This window comes from Pinus tabuliformis, chromosome 7, assembly GCF_031772625.1.
Source record: "Pinus tabuliformis cultivar Carrire ecotype Pingquan chromosome 7, CPIR1, whole genome shotgun sequence".
In the NCBI taxonomy this organism is placed as follows: domain Eukaryota; kingdom Viridiplantae; phylum Streptophyta; class Pinopsida; order Pinales; family Pinaceae; genus Pinus; species Pinus tabuliformis.
This window is the reverse complement of record NC_142293.1, coordinates 1,973,861,229-1,973,872,289: the sequence shown is the minus strand read 5'-3', so window position 1 is coordinate 1,973,872,289 and position 11,061 is coordinate 1,973,861,229. Positions and strand designations below refer to the sequence as shown.

The 11,061-nt window shown below is 37.4% G+C and overlaps 1 pseudogene; it reads left to right on the top strand.

Moving 5' to 3' along the window:
• The first annotated feature begins 977 nt into the window (after nt 1–977).
• LOC149256379 (putative polyamine transporter At3g13620 pseudogene) lies at nt 978–8,214 on the top strand (annotated as a pseudogene).
• The last annotated feature ends 2,847 nt before the right edge of the window (nt 8,215–11,061 follow it).

Here is an 11,061-nt window from a genome sequence, read left to right as displayed (position 1 = left end):
ACCGCTCCAAACGTTTTATCCATAAAGCTTATTTTTTTCAATAGCTTTTATGATATATACATATTTTTTTTTAAACAATATATAATATATACATAGTTGACGGTGGACTGGATGGATTGATGGCTGCTTTGGAACGCCATGGCCTGAGAACGGGGTTTGAGGTACGGGGTTTTGCAGGCTGGCATCGGTACTGCAGCCGCCCCTGACATGCCTCGGTACCTGAGCCACTAGCCAGTTTTCGCCATTAACTCTTCACCTCTCGCGCTGGGGGGTTTTTTTACTATTCTCTCCACTATTCTCCCTGTCGTTTTCACCGCTAGGGTTCTGTTTTGCAAAGAGTAGGGCTGCGTACAAGCATACCCCCGCTCCCTCCTCGTCGGTTACCCGTCTGCTAGACCCGTAGAGGGCTTCACCTCCGCATTTCTCGCTCAGCACCGGTCCCGTTCCTCCATCGCTGTCGGTGCTGGTTTCTGACGGTTAGCTGGTTCCGAGGTGGTTTACCTTCCTTAGCAGCTGTCGTGATGGACATAGATGAGGTGGATTATTCGGACTCTCCGCTGGTGGAAGGCTCCATCTGGCGCTCCACGTTTGCGGCTTCTGGAGGTTTGTACAGTGAAAGCCTGTCTGCCAGCTTCGACGATCTCCCTCAGCCTTCAGGCCCTGTTCTCTCTGTTTCAGATCAGCGGATGAACCCTCCTCCTGGACGCCCTTCGCCGTGCCTTCCCCGGCTACCCTAGGGTTTCTCTCGGACTGCATTCACTCCTCTCCGAATCTCGCAGGTCCTTCGGAGCCATCGGGTCTCCCATCTGCGCCGCTGTCCGGCGCCCTACCTGAAGTCCTCCCTCCGGCAGCTCCCCTCCCGTCCTTGGCTCCCCCCATTCCCTCTGGAAGCTTCTCCTCGGTCCCCCCTTCCTGAAGTTGTCCCTGATCTCCACCCAAACCCTAACCGTCCTCCATCGCTCGTTGCTCCGGTGGAGATGAGGGCCTCAGCATACCCTAAGCGCATGACCTCTCGACCCCCGAAGAAACAAAGGTGCTTCAAATCCAGGTCAGCAGACATTATTCTCCGGCTTGAAGAAGATATCCAGTGGGGGGATGCGATGGACTACGTGGACAGAGTCTTGTTGGGACGTATTAGAGGTAAGAATTATACCACGGAAAGACTGAAAACTTGGGCTACGGAGATTTGGGGACAGCATTTGGCGGACATCCCCTTCGTCCGTGGATGGTTTGCATTGCAGTTTGCTAGGGCTAACCATATGGGCTGGGTTCTCTCTTCTTTTTGGCACTTTGAAAAGCACCAGTACTCCTCAAGAGGTGGACGCCACTCTTCGATTCGGAGACCGAACAAATTGGGGTTGGGCGGTGTGGATCAGGCTCCCAGGGCTACCCCTCCAGTATTGGTCTGAGGACATATTTCAGAAAATCGGGAACTCTCTGGGCACGTTCATGGAGTATGATAAGTCTTACCAGACCACGGGAATGATGGCCTATGCAAGGATCCTTGTGCACTTAGACACCAGAGGGGGTCTACAGGAAAATATCATCATCCAATGGAGATATTTTTCGAGGAAACAGGTGCTGCATGAGATTTGTTATTGGAATCAGCTATGGTAGGTTGATGATGTCGGGAGGCATGCACGCCTTCCCATCTTCCAGAGCAACAGCCTGTCATTTGATACATAAACCCAGAATCCCAATATCCCAATGGCAACGCTAAAATGAGTTTTCTCACCAGCAGAGGCAACGATAACCAGAACCACCGCAATCGCCATCAGCACCGACCTCGTCCGGAAGCTCATGCTGAGTAAAGAAACTAGGCCTTCCCATCTTCCAGAGCAACAGCCTGTCATGTGATACATAAACCCAGAATCCTAGTATCCTAATGGCAACGCTAAAATGAGTTTTCTCCCAGCAGAGGCAACGATAGCTAGAATCACCGAAATCTTGATTAGCACCAAACTCGTCCGGAAGCTCATGCTGAGCAAAGAAACTATAACCGACCAAAGCTTCTTTCAATTACAACAAAATATGGCAGCGCGGGTTCTGAGATTCAAAATTCCAATTTGGAGCACCATTATACAATTCAAAATTTGGTGGCAATTAATATCAGATGGTAGATAGCATATGATACACGACATGCCATGATACACATGCCGCTCATTTCAATGTGCATCAATAACAAACAACGACATGGATGATGGCATCATGCATATTTCCATCACTATGGAATCAGAATCTGTTAGCCGGAGAACGGAGGGGATGTCAGAACCATGTCCCAAGACTGTCCTTAGAATCTCTTAAGAGAGCATTAATGTTTCTATAGAGGTGGAAATAGCTCTCGCCTGTCCATACTATGGTGAACATTAATCACAATGTAATCATGTTTTTCGTTCAAATAGAGTTTGATAATGACATCCTCCAAAGAAATTACCAAAAGTAATATAGCTGTTATATATAAGGTGAGAAAAAATCCGCCAATTAACTAATTATTTAAAAATTATAGAGTTGTTAAAACAGCAAAAAGCTCTTTGTTCCAAGATTAATTAATTGGTGAACGGATTTGGGAGATGTATTCCTCTTTTTAACGCACAGAAAATTGATAATAATAAATAAATTTTATGTGAAATATATATATATATATATATTAACTTATATAATTTAAATTTTTAAATTGAATTATGTATATTTTGTTAAATTAATAATATAAGAAAAGAATGTGTTTATTTAGTTTTGGATAAATATTTTTTTGATGTAAAGTCACTATTCCATTATGGTGATAATCACTTCTTGATGTGAAGTCACTATATTATAGTAATATATTGAATATGATGATGATGTAGTCTTATCCAAATTAAAAATATATATAAAATAAAAGAATATATTATTAGATTTTCATTAATATTACGAAAAGCTTATGAAATTTGTAAATAAGTGTTTACATGTTAGAGAAACTACATTTTGATTATACTATAAATATTTTTTATTAATTAATTATGCTAATAAGCTTGTTTATTTTAGAATAGTTTTCTTATAATTTTAATTTAATTATCCATAATTAATAAGTGTATGGTATAGATTTAATTTCCATGGAATATGCCCAAAAATGATTATTAGGTGGATGATAGAGATTTAACTTCCACAGAAATGCTTAAATATTTATAATAGTAGTCACACATCAAAGGTTAAGATTTATCTAAGAGTTAGTTATGATATTTTAATTAATTTGTCTCAAATTAATTAATTAAAAAAATGTCATATTAACACGTCATATTGAGCATGTAGTATTGATAACTCATGGCATTGTTAAGAATCTCCATGGTTAAGAATATTGTTATATGTTTTTCAAAATATATGTATATATTGAAGTCATATATTAATTCTTTTAATAATATTAATAATTTAAAATAAAGTTATAATTTAGTTGATTTATTTTATTTTGGACAATGTGAGATGTCTAATGGAGTAAAGTTTGACATTTATCATGTCTACTAACCAAGTAAGAGTCATGGTTTATGTGTATTGTTGTTGTGTAGGATTTTTATCATTATTTATCTCATTTTGTTTTTATTTATAATAAGTAATTTCAAGTTAAAAGCAATGATGATTATTAAGATGGTTTTCGGCAATAATCACATCGTACATGCAGATTCTTAGATTTTCTATAAAAAAAAGAGAAATCTTGCAAATGAAATGCAAAGAGATGTGATGAAAAAACACTTCATGTGAGATGGTGTGCAAATGTGAACAAAAAAAAAAAAAAAAAAACTACATTTTTAAAGATGAAAAACGTGTACATGTGAATAGAAACATTAATATTGTATAATTATATTATAATACAAATATTATTGAATTTAGGCTTCTGTGATCCATATCAAGTTTTTTGAGAAGAGTTTAACGTGGAAAACACCAACAAGTGTGGTTCATCGTCAGGACAAGTTGAAGAACCAGATCATGGCTGCAGTAGAAATAGAGAGTGTAGGTTACATTTGACCAGGAAATAACTACATTAGATCATGGCTACAATATAAATAGAGAGAAACGGCTACATTAGATTGGGTAACCAGACATGACCAAGAGATATGGAGAGGGACATATAATTAGTTAATTAAATCATTAGATAGTTAGTTTTATTTCTATTTACGATTAAATGTCAATTGCTTGCATTTAGCCAAATTAACCAATAGACTTTTTTAATCATCAAAGACTAGAAAGACATATAATAATATTATTATATTAAATACTAAGAATAAATGAGTAATAACTATATAGCCTAATTAATTAGTTAGTTTTATAATTTAATTTAATTATATTAGAAACAAAGTAATTTCTATTTAGAATATAAATAAAAGTTAATAGAAAAATTATATCTATTTTCAATTAGTTAGTTAATTCAATTTATAATTTTATTTATTTTAATCAAAGATTAACCAGATTAATTGATATAAAACCTTATAATCCTATTATCTAAGTCTAATGAAGAACATATTTTTATCCATTTGATGATGATGATGGTTAACGTCCACTGAGACCAAATAATGGTCTATCGGACCTAAAGAAACAAATTATCTATTTTGATTTAAGATTTTATTCCTATGCTCAAAAAGCTTGGAGAGAAGCCTCCCGAGCTCACTATAATTTTGACATTGTAAAAGGCTAGGAAGGTCAGTATTATAGCAAAGATTGTGAAACTGAGATCTAATGTGGTTATACGCGGGGCACTCTAAGAGGAAGTGGTTTTCATCCTCGATGTTCTATTCTCACATATATGGCAGATCCTTTCCGTCCATGGCGTTTTAGGAACTACCCAACGACCTGTTACACTATGGAGCTCATGAGAATTCGTTCTAATCTTTGCTATATTAATTTTCTTCTTTGAGCTAGTTAAAATAGAGAGATACTTTTGATCTTCTAGGGTGGGGTTGATGACCTTCTTATAATAACTTAATTTTCTTTTAGCTGCTAAGTCTTTCTCACACCACATTTTTTCTTTGAACTTAGAAGTAACAATATCTTTAATGTTATTTATGTTTTGCAATGCATCATTTTCGTTGATCTCCCAATAGTTTAACCAGGCCCTTGTGTCTTTATGCCACCCTCGATTGAGCCTTAGGTGGTTTTGGCTAGAATTTAAAGCTAGCTTAGGAAGTCTATGATCGTCTATGTTACTGATTTTGTGCTTGTACAACAGAAACCTAAGCATAGCTAGGCTCTCAATAGGGGAAAGACCTGCTTCTATAAGGATAATAGGATAGGGTGTATTACTTTTAATTTTCAGGTTATAAATTATAAAACGCTTTTGGATTTGCTCAATCTTTCTCCATGATTCTCTGGAGATGCTGCAACCCCAAACCTCACAGCCATATAAGATAACAGGAGTGACTAAAGTTTCAAAGAGGAACTTCTTTTTATCCCACATTACAAGGTTTGCTATTTTACAATTATTTTCAAGACCAAAGTAAGCTTTCCACCCCCCATTAATCCTTTTCTCAATGCTATGGTTCCAGTTGAGCTTGTGATGAATATCAATTCCTAGGTACTTGTAAGAATACACTTCCTCCAAGTTATTATTGTCATACATAAAATTAGCGTAAGTGTCCTTCTTGGATTTGATAATCATAACTTTTGTTTTGTCAGTGTTAACAGTCATACCCATGGTAGAGCAGAAATCCTTAAGAAGCCTGAGTTGCTTATTAAGATCAGATGGGCACCTTGCCAAAAGAACAATATCGTCAGCATAAAGAAGAAGGATGACGACTATCCCAGCTAAGATCGTGCCATCACATCCTGCTTCCTCTAAATAGCCTTCGAGCTTATCAATGTAAATGCCAAATAAGATAGGGGAGAGGGGACAACCTTGTTTAACTCCGATGTTACACATATAAGGATTAAGAAGTAAAATTAAAACATAAATTATTAAATGAAAAAACCCAAAGGCAAAAAAAACTAGAAAAACAATCCAAAGTTTTATGAAATTTGGCATTTATTAATTCCAAAAATCTTATGAAATAAAAAAACTTATCAACATTTTAAAATTAAAAAATTCAAATATGAAAAACAATGTGATTTAACAATTTAATTTTATTAAAATTATGATAATTTTGAAATACTTTTATTGATGTTACAAACATAAAAATAAAGTTTAATTTTTTTTCCTCAATAATTTCTTATTACTCCTCATCCTCAACATATATTTATACAATAATTTTATTACTTTAACATATAATAATTTTAAAAATTTCTAATCAAAATCCATTTATATAATAGTTTTATTTATTTAAAATTTAAAATTTTAAAAATTAACAAAATTCAAATAAGGAAAAAAAAATAAATGAATTAACCTTTTCATTTCAATGGATGCATTCGATTTGAATTAAACTTTTCTGGACGGATTTAAAGCTTATGACAAACAGACGTCAATGAATTCATCATTTCCACTAATATATGTCAAGTAAAGAATCCCTGAAAATTTTCCCAGAGTGCTTTCTACTGAATGCTGTGGAAGAGTGTATGTAAATAATGACCGAATGAATTTTTTGCAGAGCGTTTTCGACCGAATGCTGTGGAGGAACATTTCTTAAGTTACCAACTTTTAACCCTCGCCTCTGTGTTTTAATCCAAAGAAACAGTGAAAAATGAAAAAAAAAACAAGATTCAATTCAAGCACAATATACTTTTTTTTTTTTTTGAAATAGTGCGCGTTGATCCTCAAGAGAGGGGAAATCCGAGAGATGTGAGAGAGAGGGGAAATTATACTCTGAGACTGATTATTCAGACGGGGCATTGAAACATTTATCTTCATTGCATGTATTGAGACTGTCTCCTTCGTTTTGATGTTTCAAAGTCATGTGATCTTCAGCCTTAGCATGGGAGGAAGAAGAAGATCGGCAAGGGGTCTGTGGAGGTATTGTCGGAGATGACGTCTCACTTCCACTAGATTGACTGCATTTTTTTCGGTTGAAGGGTTGCTGAGGATGCTGACCATAGAGTCTAGAACTAGAATGGAATGACCTATTATCGCTCTGCGTCGGTAAATTTAATTGGGGATTTTGCAGATACATATCAAATGATGGCGCCTTTGAAGTAGCAGAAGCTGAAGCAGCCTTCAATCAACCCCTGAAAGTTCCCTGAAGCAATCGTTAAAATAGCCATTAAACTGTTTTAAAAGCTTCTCAGAATTTAATTAACCTGTCTACAGTATAGGGTCCAATGAACCAGGTAAGTAAAGGAAGATCATAGACCTGTCCATTCGCTTTTTCAAAAATCTTTGTACACGTGCCTTCCTCGACTTTGAAAGCTCTGCAAAAATCAAGAAACCTCATAAAAAATAACACAGCTAGACATTAACAAAAGCGTTTGTCTGCCATGACAGATTAGACTGTGTGCGACAGCAGCTTCGTGGTATGGGCGGAAATGGCCTTTGGACCCTTTTGGGGATTCCTAGTGGGCTGGTGGAGGTGGATCAGCGGCGTTATCAGCAATGCTGCCATCCCGGTTCTCTGTTTCAATTACCTGCCGGCCTTTGGCCACGGTTGGGTCAGAGACGTGGGGAATCTAATTTTCACGATTGTCCTAAGCTACTTGAACTTCACGGGGCTCTCGATCGTGGGCTGGACAGCGGTCATTCTGGGAGCGATGTCATTGTTCCCGTTTATCCTAGTGGCCCTGATTTCGATTCCTCGGATTAAGCCCTCGCGCTGGCTCGTGGGAAACCAGGGTAACATGGATCGGTCCTTGTATTTCAATACGTTGTTCTGGAACTTGAATTTCTGGGACAACGCTAGCACTCTGGCTGGGGAGGTGGAGAAGCCGCAGCAGACATACCCCAGGCGTTGCTCTGGGTTGTGGTCATGACTGTCTTGGGATACATCGTGCCCTTACTTACGATCTTAGGTGCGCTGGAGCTGGACCGGGACTTCTGGGGCAATGGCTACCTAGCCGAAGCCGCAGGGCTCATTGGCGGTGCGTGGCTCAAGTACTGGGTTGAGGTCGGCGCCGCGCTGTCCGTCGTGGGGCTCTTCGAAGCCCAGCTGAGCAGCGTTTCATTCCAGTTGCTGGGCATGGCGGAGATGGGCATCCTCCCCTCCATCATGGCCACGAGGTCGCCGACCTTCAATACGCCCACTTGGGGCATCCTTATCTCCGCCTGCGTGACGCTGGGGATTTCCTGCGCGGTTTCAAATTTGAATTTCATTCGCCCGCGAACAATTTAAAAATTTGAGCATACTATCATGTATGCTCCATGCCATAACCTCCAAACGCATTGCGTACCCCATGGTACTGTCAACCCAATTTCTGGGATCCATCATGCCCATGGTGGATCACGTGGCATCAAAAGCCATGGTTGATGAATGATGCACACATTCTCCTATTAATCGGAAACTGTTAGCGGGGAAATGATGCACACGGGTTGACAGCCAGAGCCGATGTCAGAACCCGTGTCCCAAGACTGTCCTTAGAGTCTCTTAAGAGAGCATTAATTCATTCAACTCTTTCCGATTAATAGGAAAGTTAGGGATATACAGAAGATATGCGCATATCTTTCGTATATGCGCAATTTCCGTATATGTGCAATTTTTGTATATGGAATTTGCGCATATACGATGTAGATACATGAACGAAAATATGTACAAATTCCATATACAGAAATTGTGCATATACGGAAATTGCGCATATACGAAAGATATGCGCATATCTTCCGTATATCCCTAACTTTCCTATATGTGCATATCTTCCGTATATGCACGTCGTTCATGTATCTGCATCGTATATGCGCAAATTCCATATACAGAAATTGCGCATATACGGAAATTGTGCATATACGGAAGATATGCACATATATTCCGTATATGCACAATTTCCGTATATGCGCAATTTCTGTATATGGAATTTGCGCATATACGATGCAGATACATGAACGACGTGCATATACGGAAGATATGCACATATAGGAAAGTTAGGGATATATGGAAGATATGTGCATATCTTCCGTATATGCGCAATTTCCGTATATGCGCATATCTTCGTATATGCACAATTTTCGTATATGTGCAATTTCTATGTATGGAATTTGTGCATATACGATGCAGATACATGAATGAAGATATGTACAAATTCCATATACAGAAATTGCGCATATACGGAAGATATGCGCATATCTTCCGTATATCCCTAACTTTCCTATATGTGCATATCTTCCGTATATGCACGTCGTTCATGTATCTGCATCGTATATGCGCAAATTCCATATACAGAAATTGCGCATATACGGAAGATATGCGCATATCTTCCGTATACAGAAATTGTGCATATACGGAAGATATGTGCATATCTTCCGTATATGCGCAATTTCTGTATATGGAATTTGCGCATATACGATGCAGATACATGAACGACGTGCATATACGGAAGATATGCACATATAGGAAAGTTAGGGATATACGGAAGATATGCGCATATCTTCCGTATATGCGCAATTTCTGTATATGGAATTTGTACATATCTTCGTTCATGTATCTACATCGTATATGCACAAATTCCATACATAGAAATTGCACAATTTCCGTATATGCACAATTTTCGTATATGCGCAATTTCTGTATATGGAATTTGTGCATATACGATGTAGATACATGAATGAAGATATGTACAAATTCCATATACAGAAATTGCGCATATACGGAAATTGTGCATATACGGAAGATATGCGCATATATGGAAATTGCGCATATATGGAAGATATGCGCATATCTTCCGTATATCCCTAACTTTTTTATATGTGCATATCTTCCGTATATGCACGTTGTTCATGTATCTGCATCGTATATGCATAAATTCCATATACGGAAATTGCGCATGTACGGAAATTGCGCATATACGGAAGATATGCGCATATACGGAAGATATATACATATATGAAAGTTAGGGATAAATGGAAGATATGTACATATATGAAAGTTAGGGATAAATGGAAGATATGCGCATATCTTCCGTATATGCGCAATTTCTGTATATGAAATTTGCACATATACAATGTAGATCGTTCATGTATCTACATTGTATATGTGCAAATTTCATATACAGAAATTGCGCATATACGGAAGATATGCGCATATCCCTAACTTCCCTATATATGCATATCTTTCGTATATGCACGTCGTTTATGTATCTGCATCGTATATGCACAAATTCCATATACAGAAATTGTGCATATACGGAAATTGCGCATATACGGAAGATATGTACATATCTTCTATATATCCATAACTTTTCTATATGTGCATATTTTCCGTATATGCATGTCGTTCATGTATCTGCATCATATATGCACAAATTCCATATACAGAAATTGCGTATATACGGAAGATATGCGCATATATATACGGAAGATATGCATATATGGAAGATATGCGTATATCTTCCGTATATGGAATTTGCGCATATATGATGTAGATACATAAATGACGTGCATATACGGAAGATATGCACATATAGGAAAGTTAGGAATATACGGAATATATGCGCATATCTTCCATATATGCGCATATTTTCCGTATATGCGCAATTTCTGTATATGGAGTTTGTACATATCTTCGTTCATGTATCTACATCGTATATGCACAAATTCCATATACATAAATTGCGCATATACGGAAATTGTTCATATACAAAAATTACGCATATACAGAAGATATGCACATATCTTCCGTATATCCCTAACTTTCCTATATATCCATATCTTCCGTGTATGCACTCATTCATGTATCTGCATCATGTATGCGCAAATTCCATATACAGAAATTGCGCATATACGAAAATTGTGCATGTGTCCCCATTTTGGAGCTATATGTTATCCCTTGACATCTAGTGGTAACTAGACGATATTTTTCTCAAGTGACTCTTATCTCAAATAATAGTTCCACGGATGAGATTTATGATTCTCCACTAATTGTTAACCAAAGATTCCTCCCACATTTTCTTAGTTCACTCGCATTTGATGGATATGGTGCATAACATACATGAATTACATTATTTTCTCACCTCATATTGAGTTTTAATGCC